The sequence below is a fragment of the Ictidomys tridecemlineatus genome, chromosome 9, assembly GCF_052094955.1.
Source record: "Ictidomys tridecemlineatus isolate mIctTri1 chromosome 9, mIctTri1.hap1, whole genome shotgun sequence".
NCBI classification, from domain to species: domain Eukaryota; kingdom Metazoa; phylum Chordata; class Mammalia; order Rodentia; family Sciuridae; genus Ictidomys; species Ictidomys tridecemlineatus.
The window spans coordinates 68,245,523-68,262,811 of NC_135485.1; the positions used below are offsets into that span (position 1 = coordinate 68,245,523).

A 17,289-nucleotide genomic window follows, 5' to 3' on the forward strand; every position below is an offset into this window, starting at 1 on the left:
TGAGCTTTGCAGGCAGTGCAAGCCCGAAGGGAAAGAGCTAATTCTGCTGGCATGCATGGAGTTAACAGTCCTCTCCTCAAGCTCTTGTTCTCACAGGCTCATAACTTGGCCAGAATATAAGCACTTGGCTCTTTATGCATTTTTCCTTAAAAAAAAAAAACAAAAAAAAAAAAAACAAAACAGCTCTGAAGGTTTCATAGGCAGGATGGCTGTATGGGGATTTTGATTTTTCAGACTGTGAAAAGAAACTTCATGCTGTTGTTTCTTCCAAAAGGCAGTTGGGGAGCAGGAGTTACAGAGGGGAATAATTGCAACAGATGTGTTTTTACATTGGTCGATTGGAAATTGTTCTCGAAAATGCAGTCTGAATTTTAATCGAGGGGGGTGCTTCAGCTACTTTAGCAGTTCTCCAAGGGAGCTTTGGAAATTTGATATGCATGAACCATTGCTCCTTATGGTAGAGATGATTCAGAGATGTTGCAGTTTGTAGACTGCTCTCCCCACATGCAGCTCCCTCCTATAACTCCATGGTTATAATGTTTAGTTTATAAGAAAGGATTTTCCTGAGAAATAAACTGGGAGTGGTTGCTTGCTTTTGACATGACATTCTGATTATTTATGATGTGTCTGATTTTTCCGACTGCTGCATTTATTTATTATGTGCCAGAATTCGCACTAGCAGCTTTTAATGCATTATATCAGTTAATCCTCCTAACCCTATCAGAGGTAAGTTTCACTGTTTCCACTGGAGGGTAGTGTAGTTCAGTGGTTAGGTCTTCAGAAGTTGAGGCCAGTAGCTTGGATTTGCAATTTGGCCTTACCAGATCCTAATGGTATGACCTGGAACAGCTTTACAACCCTTCTAAGCTTCAGAATCCTTAGCTGTAAAACGAGACTATGAATATGGAAACCATAATAGTAATCTGTCTCAGGCAATTGTTCTGAGTTGAAAGTACTTTAACACAAGTATACTGCATAGAACATCCACTGCCACCTAGTAGGCACTCGAAATGTTAGTTATTATGATTTGGATAAGAAACCAATGCTGGGTAAAGTTAAGTGGTTACTCCAGGGGACCAGAACTAGGAGAGTGGAATTCCAGACATGTCACCTTGGCCACAGTTGTGCTATTCAACTGCAAACCTGCTAAATTCCTTGAAGGTGGGGGATGTGCCTCCTCTCTTCTCCAGGTGCCTAGAACAGGTGCTTTGCATATTGTAAATGATCTATTAATATTAGAGGGATGGTTCTAACTGAATTTAGATTTTCTAAAAGTATGCCAAAATCTGACAAAAGCAAAACAACCCAACAAAGGCAAAAAAATAAAAATAAAAATAAAGCAAAGAAAAAAAATAACAAAGATCCTAGCAATAATTCTAGGCAAATATCTCCTCAGTCAAATCTCTCAAAGAGTTTAAGAAACATTTACCTTATTTATTTTTTAAAAAAATAGAGGTGGCAAGAATTATCTCTGTTTTGCAGTTGGGGAAATTTGGGAGCAGAGGAAACTGGGCAATTTGCCTAGGAACCAAAAGCATGTCGCAGTGCAGCTGGGAGCTGTCTCTCTTCTCTAGAATCAAGATTGCTTGCTCCAAATTGCCTTTCCAGGGACAGGATGAAAGGATGTGACGTCTTTTTGACTCAGACAATGGGATGTTTTTCCTTATTCAAGGTCTGGCTTGTGAGCAGACTTTTGGGAGGAAGGATAAAGTAGTGGGCTGTGTTTGTCTTTGCTTCTCCCAGGCCTCTGTGCACATCTGGTCTTTGAGGTATGGAAGACACAGGCTGCTTTTCTCTTAATCTCCCAAGGGGCCTGGGAATGGTAAGACCGGGTGCAGGATATGTAGGAAAAGCATTTCTGAGGATTTTGTCCTAATTAGTTAAAAGACATTTTCTCAGGGAACCAAATGCTAACTTCTTGTTCTGACATTTCCCATTTATTTGAAATGGCTTTATGAGGTGATTTTAATTGATCACATCAATTCAATGAAAATGTAGATAAAATTTTAGCTAAATAGCTATGGAAAAATATTTGACAAACTAATGTTTTTTTTCCTCACACTAAAATGGACATATTTCTATGAAATGATTAAAATAAAATTTCTCCTAGAAATCTGTTAACAAAAAAGGAACTTGGTTAAAGCAAACTGTATTCATATCATAAAAGTACATATGTATGTAGAGAGTTCATTTGTAGGTTGCCAAGCTTGAGAATTTTGATTTTCAGTTTTACAGGATGTTTTAGTAATCTGTAACATGATTAAAAAGGTCCATTGTATTTCTTACAGATAAGAGAGAAAAATGAATTAAAAAATAAATAAGAGGGCTTTGAATTCACAATGTCTTTGAAGTATGGCTTTATTTTGGGAATGTTCATTGGCACATATCCAAACTCTTATTGTTTCTGAATGTGTCATTTCTAAAACAGTTTACAGCTCATAGCCAAGGACAATCAAAGTACAACAATAGCCACCTAATAGAGCTGTAGCTCAGATTTAGAAAACTTACACAGTCTATATTGGATGAGGGAATTTTGACCAAAAGCTTATTCCACTACAGCATATGAACTGACCCACATAGTGTCAACATTGGTCAGAGATCTGAAAATGTCAACATCTAAGTTGGAGTATTCTTTTTTAATTGTTTAGTGTTAAGATTCTGAGAATCTGATGAAAGCTATAGGTCAACATCTGAAACCTCTCTGTATACCCATCTCCTGCTCCACTCAGGGGTTCTATGGAGTTAAGAACTTTCATTAGCAGGACCAGAGAACCCATTTTAGTCAGTCTTCATGGGTTCTGCATCCGTGGATTCAATCAAGCATGGATCAAAAATATTTGGAAAACAATTGCATAGCTACTGGACATATGCAAAATTTTCCCTTGTCATTTATTCCCTTAACTATACATTATAATAACTATTTATCTAGCATTTGCATTGAACTAGGTTTATTTATTTATTTTTTTGGAGAGGTAGCTGGGATTGAACCCAGGGGTGCTTAATTACAACTGAGCCATGTCCCTAGCCCTTTTAATTAATTGGTTAATTTTAAAATTTTGAGACAGGTTCTCACCAAGTTGTTTAGGGCCTTTTTAAAGGCAGAGGCTGGCTTTGAACTTGTGATCCTCCTGTCTCAGCCTCCCAAATGGCTGGGATCACAGGTGTGCACCACTGAATTAGATATTATAGGTAATCTAGACATGAGTTAAAGTATACAGTAAGATATTTGTAGGTTATGTGCAACTACATCATTTTATATAAGAGACATAGCTAGCATCCTCTATTTTGGTGTCCATAAGGTTCTTTTGATTCTTCTAGAAAACTTAGGTAAATCTTCAACATATAATGATCATCTTTGTTGTGGATAGAACAAGTCTCTGAATTATGTGAAAGATATATCATAGCTCCTGCCTCTTAAGAATCTAAGACTCAAGGCATATCATCATTGTCAAAAGGTGGCATAATTGCCAGCCACAGTGGCACATGCCTGTAATCTCAGTGACTTGGGAGGCTGAGGCAGGAGGATCACAAGTTTGAGTTCAGCTTCAACAACTTAGTGACACCCTAAGCAACTTAGTGACCCCATCTCAAAATAAGAAATAATAATAAAAAAGAAATAAAAAGGCACAGGGATGTGGTTAAGTGATAAAGCATTCCTGGGTTCAATCCCTGCTATCAAAAAAAAAAAAAAAAAAAGGGTGGCACAATTCCTTGGAGTGGTTGAGTGTCCTGGGTAAGAAGAGATAATAGATGAAGGAAAGTTGCAGGGAAAACAGAAAGTCTATAGCAATCTTGGCTGGGACTCTTCCTTACTTCCAATGCATTAGTTTGCTTGTTATAACAAAATACCACAAACTGGGTGGCTTAAACTACAGTTCTGGAAGCTGGAATTCTAAGATCAAGGTGTTGGCAGGTTTGGTTTCTCCTGCTTAGCTTGTAGACGGCTGTGTCCTCACATGGTCTTTCCCAGTGCATGTGTGTCTGGTGTCTCTTTCTCTTCTTATAAGAACACCAGTCTTATTAGGTTAGGGCCTCGACCTCATGACCTCATTTAACCTTAATTAGCTCTTCAAAGTTCCCGTCTTCAAATACAGTTACAGTGGAGGTTAGAGCTTCAATTTATGATTTTTTTCTGGGATATGTGTGTGTGTGTGTAAATTTAGTCTATAATTTTCAATTATGTCTTTTAGACCTTGATATTTAGTTCTCTGTGGGCCTTTTTCCTGAAACCCACACTCAAGTCTTCATTCCCAGCCCCCAAAACTGCCATCCTATCCTGACACCGCACCAGTTCAGGTCCCTCATCTTGGTCTTGGTTATCAACCTTCTAGGTCAATTTCTGGCTATGGGTTCTTGAAGGAGATTACTCTAGCCATTGTTTCCCAGCTCAACCCTTCAATGGGATCAGTCATACCCTCCGTTATATCTTAGGCAGAGGCTTAACATATAGGAGACAACTAACAAACCAGAGAGTAGCAAAATGTGTACAGTATTCCTATAAATATAATGTGGCTAATGGAATTGACTGCTAGTTTTCTAATAATAACCTTTGAAGCAAAAGAAAAAAAAAGAAAGATAGGTTTGATAGGTGTTTTAGATGTCAGACCAAGATGTTTGACCTTTGTAAGTTAGGTAGATGTATCTTTGGAAAGTTTTTCCATTGAGAGTTAGGAAACATAGGAAGTATCTATCTATATTATACCTATCTATATCTTATGCTGCAATAACAAATAACCACAAAATATTAGGGACTCACAATAACAAAGGGATTGTTGTTTTGTTTTATTCATGCTATCTGTTTATTACAAATCTACTACAATTCTGTTACATGTCTTCACTCTGAGATCCAGGCTGATGGAGTAGTTCACTTGGAAGAAAACAAAAAAAAGAAAATCTTTGGAAAACTATACTTAATTTTTTAAAGCTTCTGCTTGGTAATGTATTCACTTGGTTGTGATATACTTTAGTTCTACCTGCATTTCGTTGACTGAAGCAAGCTGTATGACAACATTTGACTTTGATGGGATGGAGAGTATGTTCTTCCTGCCCAAAAGAGGAATCATAGGAAACAAAAAACAAAACCAAAAAAAAAAAAAAAAAAAAACCCACCAGAAAATAGGCAAAATGCAAAAGGCTGAACAGACATTTCTCAAAATAAGACATACAAATGGCCAAAAGGCTTATTTAAAAATGCTCAGTTATCACTAATCATTAGGGAAATGCAAATCAAAACCACAACAAGAGCTCTCACCCTAGTGAGCATAGCAATTATCAAGAAGACAAAGGATAACATGTACTGGTGAGGATGAGGAGAAAAGGAAACCCCTACTTGTTGTTGGTAGGAATGCAAATTAGTATAGCTATTATAAAAAACAGTAAGGAGGTTCCTAAAAATTGAGAATAGACTACCATACCATCTAGCAATCCCACTACTGGGGATTTATCCAAAGGAAATAAAATATGTATATTGAAGAGACATCTGCACTCCCACATTTATCACAACACTATCTATAATAGCTAAATTATGGAATCAACCTAAATATCCAACGATTGATGAATAGATACGTGAATAGATAAAGATTGGCATTTGTACAATGGAATATCTTTCAGTTATTAAAAAAGAATGAAATTCTGCTATTTGCTACACCTGGGTGGACCTGGAGGACATATTTAAATGAGTAAACCAAGCACAGAAAGGCAAATACCACACAACCTCACTCATATGTAGAATCTAAAACAGTTGATCTCATAAAGGTAGAAAATATCATGGTGGTTACCCAAAGCTGAAGTGGTTATAGGTGAAGTGATAACAGGTGAAGGAAAGTTGCAAGAAAAATAGGGAAGATGAGATGTTGGTCAAAGGTTATATAATTATAGTCAGGTAGAAGGAACATATTGTAAGATACTTATTGTACCGCAAGGCTTTTATAGTTAATAATAACATTGGGTTCTTTAAAAATATAAAGATAGAGGATGCTATGTGTTCTTACCACAAAAATGATAACAATGTGGGATGTGCATTTGTTAATTATCCAGGTTTTACCACTCTACAATGTATACAGTCATGCACCACATAACGATGTTTGGTCAGCAATGGACCACTCTTACAATATTTTTTCCACAAGAGCATATGGCCTAGTGATGTTATAGTCATCTTAATTTACATAAGGACCTACTATGATGTTTGTACAATGATAGAATCACCTAACAATACACTTCTTAGAATGTGTCCTTTCCATTAAGTGACACATACTATACTTAAAAACATCATGTTGTACACAATAAAACGAGCTATTTGTCAATTAAAATTATAAAAAATACAAAGATGGGGTTAGACTAGCTAAAGAGCAATATCAATTATAAGGTTCTAAATCATTTTAAGAGGTATGCATCATTTTTCTAGAGCTTCTGTAACAAGCCACCATGAACTGGGCAGCTTAAAATAATAGTAATAAATATTCTTGAAGTTCCGAAGGCTAAAAAGTCTGAAATCAAAGGTGTCAGCAGCATATGCTCCTTCCAAATGCTCTAGGATGGATATTTTCTAGTGTCTTTCTGGCTCCTAATGGATCCTGGAAATCCTTGCTACTTGCTTACAGCTGGATCATACCAGCCTCTGCCTCTCTTCACACGACCTTGTTTTCTTGTGTCTCTCTCTCTCTCTCTCTCTCTCTCTCTCTCTCTCTCTCTCTCTCTCTCTCTTCCTCCCTCCCTCCCTCCCTCCCTCTCTCTCTTTTTGCAAGGGGGAGAACTGGGAATTGAACTCAGGGATGCTTAATCACTGAGTCACATCCCCAGCCCTTTTTTATATTTTATTTAGATGGGGTCTCACTGAGTTACAAGTGCCTCGATAAGTTGCTGAGGCTGGCTTTGAACTCGTGATCCTCCTACCTCAGCCTCCTGAGTTGCTGGGATTACAGATGTGTGCTACCATGCCCAGCTTATATGTTTTCTCTTAATCCCTTTGGGTCTTCTTTTCTTCCTATAAGAATACCAGTCTTTGGATTTAGAGCCTACCATAATCCAGTATGACTTCATCTTAACTTGGTTACATCTGCAAAGATCAGTTTTCAAATAATGCCACATTCACAGAAACCAGGTGTTGACACTTGTACTTATCTTTTTTAGGGTCACAATTTAACTACAGTTCATTCTCTGGCCTCCCAAATTCATGTTTTTCCTACATGTACAATACATTTATGCCATCTCAATATTCTTAACCCAAACTTCTTAACTCAGTCAATTCTGAGCTCAAATCTAAATATTATCAACTAAGTTCCAAAGGTAAATATTATCAAAAATTCTAAATCTCATCTTCTAAATTAGATATGTAGAAAATTTATAATGGGAAAAAAATTTCTCTCCATCTGTGAAACTAGAAAACACATTATCTGAGCTGGGCACAAGAGGATCCCAAGTCTGAGGGCAGTCTGCAACTTAGCAAAACCCTCTCTCAAAATAAAGTAAAATAAAATAAAATAAAAATTATCTGCTCCCCAAATACAATGGCATAGTTGAGATATTTTCATTCTGAAAGGAAGAAAATGGAAGGAAAAAAGGAAATAAAGAGGTCTTTTGTTCCAAGCCAATTTAAAACTCAGCTGGGTAAATTTCACTACAACTTGGGCCTGATAATGATCCTCTGTGGCTCAGTTCTCTGACCTCTGGCCCATAGAGGTGCTGTTCTGGGCCTGCTGAGGTTCCCCTACAAGAGGCCCTTTGGTGTTATATTACTTTTCTAGAGCTGCCATAACAAAATACCACAGACTTGGTGGCTTAAAGCACCAAAGAAAAAAAATTTTTCCCCCCTCACAGTTTTAGAAACTCTAACTCTAATATCCAGGTGTTGGGAGGGTTTCTTCTTTAGTTTACAGGTGACTGTCTACTTCAGATGTCCTCACATGGTCTTTGTTCTTTGTGTCTTTGTCCTGATCTCCTCTTTCTATAAGGACATGAGTCATTTGGATTCAATCACACTGATAGGACTTATTTTTGTTTTCATTATTTTAAAGGCCCCATTTCCAAATACAGTCATATTCTGAGGTATTTCAATATGAACTTTGGGGGACATGAATTCAGTTCAAAGCAGGAGTCACTGCCTTTTCTCAAAGTATAACATATGTTTATACCCATACAGAATTTTGGAAGTCTGACTGCCTTCCTTTTGTCTTGTCTCTGTCTCTTTCATACCAGACCACCAGTGTTTCCACTGATGGATGTAACAGTCTTAAAAACCTTGTTGATCTTTTCACAGGGGTTAAGCTATCAGACCAGAGGAGCCTCTACGGATCTGTCCTAGGTAAACCCATATTTACTTCTGGCTTGTGCCGAGAAGTAGAATGTATTTCAGTCAAGTTCCTGACACTCTGTAACAAGGATCACCTTTCCTCCAGGGTGAAATAACTTGCTCATCATTTATTTCCTGCTTATTATTCACCAGAGGCACCTTGAAAATTTCTATTTCTATTGATACTCTGGTCAAGATAATATATTCTCATGATATATTGTTAGAGTCTGTAAACAGGTCAGGATGGTGCCTGGCATTTTGCCAGAGAAATGTTAGGGTCTGTAAACAAGTCTGGATGGCGCCTGGCATTTTGCAGAGGGAGAGGTTTGTGAAGTAACACCAGCGAGCCATTAAGTGTGGAGATTCCTTATTGGTTGACTGCTGTATCTAGTTTATGTTAATTAGATAAGCTGTGTGGAATGTATAAATACCCCTCCTGTCCTACAATAAACGGCTCCCACTCCTACTGTATCAACATACACAAGTTGTTCGTCACCCCCCCAGCTATTTTGCTGCAGCCGGACTGCGGCAATATATATTTTCTCTAAGATGATAGAAGAAACATCTACAGTTCTCCTCACTTCTTTATGAACCCTTAACAGAATCTCCTTTAATGTCCATATATCTACTAATAACTCTTTTTTTTTTTGGTGGGAGGGGCACTGAGGATTGAACCTAGGGCACATTACCACTGAGCTTCATCCCAGTCCTTTTTATTTTTATATTTTTAAATTTTGAGTCAGGGTCTCACTTAGTTGCTGAGGATCTTGTTAAATTGCTGAGGCTGGCCTCAAATTTTCAATCTTCTTGCCTCAGATGCCTGAGTAGCTGAGATTACAAGTGTGTGCCACCACGCCTGGTTTACCAAAAATTCTTCAAGGCAGTCCAGGCTTTTTCTAGTATGTATTCAAAATTCTTCCTACCACTACCATTATCCAATTATAAAGACACATTAATATTTTTTCAGAATTTATTAAAATAGTACCCTACTCTTGGTACCAAAATGTGTCTTTGTTTCCAAGGGCTACCATAACAAATTACCACAAAATGGATGGCTTTAAAAAATAGTTTTTTAAAGTTCTGGGGCCTAAAAGTCAAAGATCAAGGTACAGAAAAGGCCATGTTCTCTCCTAAGGCTCTAGGAGTCTTTCCTTGCCTCTCCTAAAATCCTGGTGACTCCCAGCATTCTTTGCTTATGGCTATGTCACTCCAATCTCCTCCTCTATCTTCACCTAGCCTTTTCCCTCTGTGTGTATCCTCTGAATCTCTGTGTATCCTTATCCAAGGATACAGTCCTTGGGTTAAGGGCCCACCCTGATCCAGTATGACCTTATCTTAGCTTTAGCATATCTACAAAGACTTTTTCTAACAAGGTCAGACCCACAGGTACCAGGCATTGAGATATGAATGTATCTTTGTGAGGGATACAATTTAACCCACTGAATGGTAGGTTGCAATTTAACTCTAATCTTTCCATTGACCAAAGGAATAAAAAACCTATTATTAGAGGGAGAATTCATAATGTCCTATAATATACATGAATTTCAGGAAAAAAAAAACATATAAAGGCACTGTGTAAAGCAGCAGAAACCTTGCAGATTCTTACCATTCTAAGTTTTGTTTTGCTGTTTCCTACATCCCCATATGAATAGGTAATCAATAAGTCTAAGGTCCAGTTAAGTAAAAGAATAGCAAGAAATGATCTGTGATAGTTTACTTTTTATTACACAATGTTGATATTAGCAAAACTCCAAATGTAATTTCTATCTGTGATTAGATTCTGATCTCTGCTCTTTGGGTTTGGTTTGAGTTGAGTGTTCTGTACTGTTGCATCAATTTGAACTGGTCCGAAGGATGAGTGGGATGGGTCCTTTAGGAGGATCCAAGGAAAGACTCATTCTAAGTGAACAGGAAGCGAGACAGACAGGATTAGCTCAATCACAGTTGCTGGAGGGGTGGAATTGTTTATTTCTCTTGGATTTGACCCCAGCCCAGCTTTCAACGGACCAATTTGCATGCTTATAAGAGGGAGACTGACTTTATTTAAAAAGAACAAGCCATTTTCTTTTAAACCTTGGGGCTATACAGCTCAGCTTTGATACCTATATGATTTAGTGTAAAGAAAAGCACCACAAACTTTGGTGGCATGGATACTTGGTGAATATACAGAACCTCAGTGGCATCTCAGCCTCTGAAAGTTGGCAAGAGGGCGCAGAGGACACACTCAGAGTGCAGGTGGTTCCTGGGTTGACTGGCAGTGACAAGGCTCAACAGAGGCAGAGTGCCTGGTGAAGTTGGTGGTATGTTGCAGTGTTAATGGCGCCCACTGGAGAAGGCAGGAGTGAGCAATGCCTGGTGAGAGGTGACCAAACTGTGTGCCTCAGAGCAGTGCTGACCTTATCTCCTTCCCAGGCAGAGGATACGCCAAAGAGGCCTATAACAAGAGATCATGAAACTAGAGACCAGTGATCCCTGGGAAACTGGGGAAGATGCATGGCACATTTCTGAGGTTGGCCAGGAAATAATCACTGAATATAACTTTGAGGTTAATTTGTCTAAATTTAATGAGATCTGGAACTGAAGTTCAATGCCTGCTACTTTTTTGTCCCTTCAATCCTTCCTGCATCCTTATCAGGTACCAGAATATCAAAGGACATCAAATTTCCTGATGGGATCTTGCTAATTTCTGATGACATTGAACATGATCAGAAGTAAATTCTACTACCATTCTAACTAAATTACACCAGTCAACTTCTCTGAGGATGGAGTGTATGTTTAAAATCATTGGTCTTGCTGGAGGAAGTATAGCAGAGAGTTGATGGGTAACAATTGAATTCAAGTCCCAGCTCTGATGGTTTTCTGGCTGTGTGACTTTGAGTATATTATTTAACCTTCCTGTGTCCAGGTACTTTTATCTGTAAAACAAGGATGCTAATATCTACCTTATAGGATAATTGCAAGGAACAGATAATATTTGCATAGTGTTTTGCTCAATAAATACTAGGACTCAATAAATAATGATGATGATGATGGCCACCAAGAAGGAGTGTAAACATTGCTGGAGATTGTGTCATGGAGCCTTCCATAATAGGATATAGAACACTTCCTCTTTTCCCATGGATTGCTCTATATTTGATGAGGAATGATTTTTAGGCAGAAGTTGAAACCTATCCTATTAGTCAAGCTCTGCAAACACAGCAGCTGCTCTCAACAATCTTGAAGCCTTAAGTAGTTTCTTTCTCACACAGAGCTCTCATTGAATTTAGGGGGAATTGGGTTGGCTATGTACTAGCAGCATGAGCTACGCAGCTACCCTTTTGTTCTGACCTCACCTTGGGATAGACACAGAGTCCAATTTATGAAAGCTCCTGGCATTTGGCCCTCTTGTCCAAGTGAGACACAGCTGGACTTCTTTATATTTCTGTGCATTTGACTAGAACCATGTGTCTTGTTCACCAGAATGGAAGGTCATCCCTTCAGGCCGTCTCACGGGTGAGGTCACTTTGCTGTTATTAGCCAAAAGCCGCCTTCTTCCCAATCTGTTTTTTTCCCCCTCTAGTGCTGAGTTCCCAGAGGAAGATATTTTAGACTACGAAGAGCTGCTGGTGTAATGAACTGATTCTGTTCTGGAAATTTGTTCTGGTGGGTGTGTTTTCTTCCTTGTTTTGAGCAAGGATTTGCATATTTTGGTTGGTATTTTAGTTGTGAAAGAGTAACAGATTTGGTAGAGAGATTTTGCGTGGTCTGGTTGTATACATCAATACTACAGAGGAGGCCAGTCTCTAGCTAAGTTATGACTGTTTGGCGTCTACATTGGCATTAACTTATGAGTAACTTCAGAAGAGACAAATAGAATTATTTATACAATGCCTCTCCCTGCTAGTCTAGTATTTAAAAAAAAATCCTTTTCAATATTACTCCCCCAAGAGGCTTTTTTTTATCATTTCCTTCAAGTGTCTCCAACCTCCATGAAATTGTAATACCACAGATGGACAATGTATCTATTCAAGCTTACCTACATCTGTATTGTATCTTCAAAAGAATAGGATTTCAGCCGTGTTTCCTCCCAATGAATTTTGTCCCCTTGACTAATGAGCCTCATCAGTTGATTAAAACATGTGTCATGCTTAAAAATACTCAATGTGCTGTGGTGGAATCAGCTGGCTATTATAATTTATGGCTAGAGAAACGGAGTCATGCATGTTTTCCCATGGAACTCTAGAAAACTTCAAAAGCCCTTATTACTCTATTAATTTTTATGAAAGAATAAGGCAGAATAACTATTTTAAAAACATTGTGGTAGCTTTTCTGAGGAAATGCAATTGAAATTTTCCCAATTATATTTTTTTCCCATTTTATTGGCACTGCTCATGTTGGATGCTTAAGTTGTTTGAAATTTGGCAAAAACACAGCACAAACAGCTCTCGTACATGGCCTTCTTCATTCCTGTGATCACCATCCTGATGAAAGCCCCAATCAGCTCATCTGACTGTTTTTCCTACTCTAGATTCATGTTCACAAATGTAATTACCCTCAAGGGTCAGGGAGGTCCATGAATTAGTGAAGAGTGTCAGAAGTCAGAAAAGGACACACATATATACTGGCAGTGAAGACTGGCAGATGGCACTTGGCCTTTGGCAATGCATGGGACTTGGGACTGGAAAATATGCAGCCCCCCATCTAAAGGCTGCAGCTCCTGCTCACTCCTGTAGTCTTATTATCATGAATAAATCACAGTCTGGTGTTGCTAGAGAATTTTACTGTTTTAAAGAGAAACCAGAATTTAAAATTTTGTATGCTTATTAAATATTGACCAAACATTTTTGGATAAAATAAAAAGCATTTATGATCTGGGTTGGGCCACAGCACTAACTTTTAACCACAGTTTCAGCTATACTCCTCTACCTCTGAGTCCCATTCATCTTAGACATTATTTTGCCCCTCTCACCCCTCTTCTGCTTCAAAGCTTTCCATAGCTGTCCCTTGCCCACCAAGTCACTTCTGTACTCAAGAGCCATGCACTTAAACCCATCTGGCACTTTATATAATGTCTTTCCTTTCCTTATCTGAATACCAATGTCTTCTCTTTTTTTTTTCCTTAGTAATTTTCTGCCTCTATGCTCTAACCTAGCATTAAGTAAAACATTAAAACCTTGACCAATGTTTTCTCTATCTGAAAACTTCATGCTTAAATCCTACCAATTTGTCAAGGCCAGCTTACATGCCCCCTTTCCAGGAAGCTTTTCTTGCTGTGTCTGGTAGGAAGTTATTCTTTTTCTAAACTTCAGTAGCATATTATTTTTGATAAAGTACTTGGACCACCCAGTACACAGTCAGTACTGCATCCATATTTAACCTGTGTTACATTGTGTTAGCTCATAGGAAGCGGCTCCTCCACTGTCCCCATTTACTTCCCCCCTTCACTTTTCATCTCAGGACTTGTCCTGTGTCATTGGGGAATAGCATCTTAATTTAGTTTTTTTTCTTTTTTGGTTATCCCTTTGGTATTTTCACTTTTTAATCACGAATTATATTACGGTTATTCATATAAGGGTTCTCTGTTGCCTACCAGGTAACATTTTCAAGCGGAGATAATTTCTTATACAATCTTGATTTCTCATAGTGGCAAGTACTTAGTATTTGTAAAATGATTATTGCAACTTTATTGATTGTTTCATTTCCCAGCTCACTCCTTCCCACACTCCCCGAATGTTCCTAATCTGCTAATGTTATTGGAAGAGGACCAAACTGAGAAGGAAATTGTAGCTACAGAAGGGCAACATACAAGGAACCATTAGGCTTCCTGTGGCTTTATATCAATCCCTCCACATGCTTTGGCTCAAAAGCTAAGCTTTTTAAATATTTTAAAACATTGACCAATGAATACTTAATACAAAGTCAATAGACCTTTGTTTTAACATGGTGTTAAACATCTACCAGGGGATTTTTTTTTAAAAATGGCCTGAAATAGGACTGAGCGATTCCCAAGTTACCTGACTTGAACAAAGGCCCTTGATTTCTCATTCCTTGCAAAGTGTGCAGGCCAGTATACTTGGAAGTGGCCACAAGAGGGGAGTATGGACCACAGTCATCTTTTACAAATGAAAGGGATCAAGGAGTCTTTTCTTCAGAATGGAGAAAGTTTCATCCTGAACTAAGGTCAAAGGAATAATCATACTCTCTCCAGTCAGTTGTCAAAGAATAAAAGTGGACTTGCTCTTTCTGTGTTCACAGAGACTCCAACCCTCAGTGAGCAGTTGTCTAGCCATACCATGATCCTGACTTCAAAAAAGATGTTTATGGAGAATAACCTCTAGGACCTGCAGTCGCCCACCCCTTGTTATTTGACCTGTGCATTAGAATGCTGAGAAAATTGTGTTCTTGGATCCCATTGTTTTGGCTCTTACAGTTATTCATATTAAATTGTGACTTGCCATCTCTTGGTCCCTGTATTGAAGAATGCCTTAAGAAATAGCTGTTTCAAATGTATGATGTCAATGTATGGTTGCTGTCTATAATTTCATTAAATCAACTCTTTTTCAGTACCCACTGAGATATTTCACTCAAAATCTGGAAGGTCCTGTCTTTCTGGAAAAGCTCGTTTGTTTTTACTTATTGACTTTGCCAATATTTTAATCTGTCTTGCTTTTCTCTTTTGACTGAGGGGAGGCTTCTTTTTGTCTAACCAATATGTACAAAGTGTCCATCTATGTCAGGCACAGCTGGCTCCTGGAGATAGGATGAGGAATGAAAGGAGAGGGATTTCGGACCTCATGAAGCTTCCAGTTCAGAGACAGATACTCAGTTATCACTCAGACGGATGTACAGACTACAAGCCGAAACATGCTGGGAGTGTGGAGCCTTCCTCTGTGAGTGTAACAGGAAGGCTGGTCTTCCTTGAAAAGTGCCCCTAGAGCCCCAGGATGTGTAGATGTCATCTAAGGGAAGGGAGGTGGGGCCCTGGCATTCCTGACAAAGGTGACTACCTGGTGGGGAGATCCAATGTACATTCTGGTAACTGGGAGAATTCCAGGTGGACTGAGGTGGGAAAGTATGGGTCAAAATTTGAGAGGGAGGGAGGTTTTGGTGTCTTGTATATATGTTTCTGCTTGCTTTTTTTTTTTTTAAACCCAGGATTTTATTTTCCCCTAAATCCCTTGTTCTATGTTGTCTTTTCATCAGAAATATTTTTGTAGAAAAAGATGGGGTATAAATGAAAATTTATGATTCCAAATTGCAGTATAAGCAGACTCCATCTGTCACCACTAAGGTGACACATGTCCATGGTTGTCACTCTTGGAAGCAGTGTACTGTCCCACCCTCGGTGTGCCTCTGGTCTGCAGCGTGGCCTGGCTCTGCTCTGATGGCATGTGAAGGCTCAAGCTCTTCTTCCTTCCCAGCACATCAGGATGCGGAGCCCTTCTTAGAAGATGGGTTTATTGACATTTAGAAATAAGATTCCTGCCTCTGGTTCTGTGAAACGTTACAGTCAGCTGTCCTGAAAAACACCGCAGGAATTAGGTCAAGTGGATAATAAGGGTGTATTTCATAATCGCATTCATAAATCCTCATTCTGCCAGCTTTACCAAGACTTAGAAGGTATTGGTGAGCACTCCTCAAGGACACCTCTGTGGCGAGGTGTTCTTGTCCTCATCTGCCATCTCCGTTCTTAGGACTGAGTTGAACCAAGGCCCTAATGGAGAAAAAACAAAACATAGCAATGCTTCTTACCTTCCTTATACCAGGAAAAACCCCAATTCTGAGCTCTAATCCATTGTAGTAGCCCTTCTTTCTTTTAAAAGAAGAGGACAAAAAGAAAAAAAAGGAAAATTTAACTGGGGGCAGCAATTGGAAGTAGTTACACAGAGGGCTAATCGCTCATTCTGCCCCAGCCAGCCAGGGCTCCTCCCTGGGTTTCAAAGCATACCAAGCACATCACTGCCACAGGACTCTTGCACCAATTGCTCCCTCTATCTGGAATGTTCTTTCTCTATATAACCACAAATCCAACTTGTTACCATCTTCTGGTTTTTGATTGAGCAGTATTTTCTCCATGAGCCTTACCATGATAAACCAACTCAAAATTGGTTCTCTTGAACTCCTGATTCCTTTTACCTTATCTTAGGGATCAGAAAGTTATGGTTTCTAAGAATCTGTTTTTGCAAATAAATGTCTTGAATATGGCTGGTCTTGTCCAACTTGGCAGAGATGAGACCATATTGCTATGGTCAACAAAGTCTAAAATATTTTTTACCTGGAGCTTTACAGAAAATTTTTTGACATTGCCTGAGTTAGTCTACTTTTCATCTTTATGACAAAATACCTGAGAAAATCAACTAAAAGAAGGAAAAAATGTTTTTTAACTCAAAGTTTTAAAAGTTTCAGTCCATGGCTGGCAGGCTCCATTGTTTCTGAGCCCATGGTGAGGCAGAATATCATGACTGAAGGGCAGAGTAGAGGAAATCTGCTCATCTTGTGATGACCAAGAAAGAAAGAGGTGGGAAGGAAGGGACCAGGGATAAGACAAACTCTTCCAGGCACGTAACTAAAGACCTACTTCCTCCAAGTAGGCTCTGCTTTCTGAAGTTTCTTCCACCTTCTAAGATTGCCATCAGGTATAAATTCATTAATGGTTTCACCAATCGATAGGGTCAGAGTCCTCATGACCCAATCATTTCCCCAAAGCCCCATCTCTGAACCTTCTTGCACTGGGGACCAAACCTTCAACACATGAACCTCTGGAGGATATTCCAGATCCCAACTACCACATTGACCCGTTCAATTTTTTCTTGTTTTATTTATGACTTTTTACAGTATAGAAGTATCTACCTACCTACCTTCTGTTTGTTTGTTTTTTTTTTTAAACTTCCACAAGGGCAGAGATTTTTGTTGGTTTACTAATACATTCCAAGAGTCAACTGTGCATGGCAGATATTCAGTAATTATTTGTAGAATGATCAGATGACGAATAATAAATACAAAGTGCTCCCCAAAGATTAGGA

At 38.7% G+C, this 17,289-nt stretch overlaps 1 long non-coding RNA gene across 2 annotated transcripts; it reads left to right on the plus strand.

The window, feature by feature from the left end:
• Positions 1 to 173: 173 nt before the first annotated feature.
• LOC144366774 (uncharacterized) lies at positions 174 to 14,832 on the plus strand. 2 transcript variants are annotated; one of them, XR_013425921.1, is made up of 2 exons: positions 174 to 1,822; positions 14,522 to 14,832. It is a non-coding gene; the product is annotated as an uncharacterized LOC144366774 (long non-coding RNA). The 2 variants fall into 2 exon arrangements; XR_013425920.1 differs by lacking the exon at positions 174 to 1,822 and adding an exon at positions 8,216 to 11,779.
• Positions 14,833 to 17,289: the final 2,457 nt, after the last annotated feature.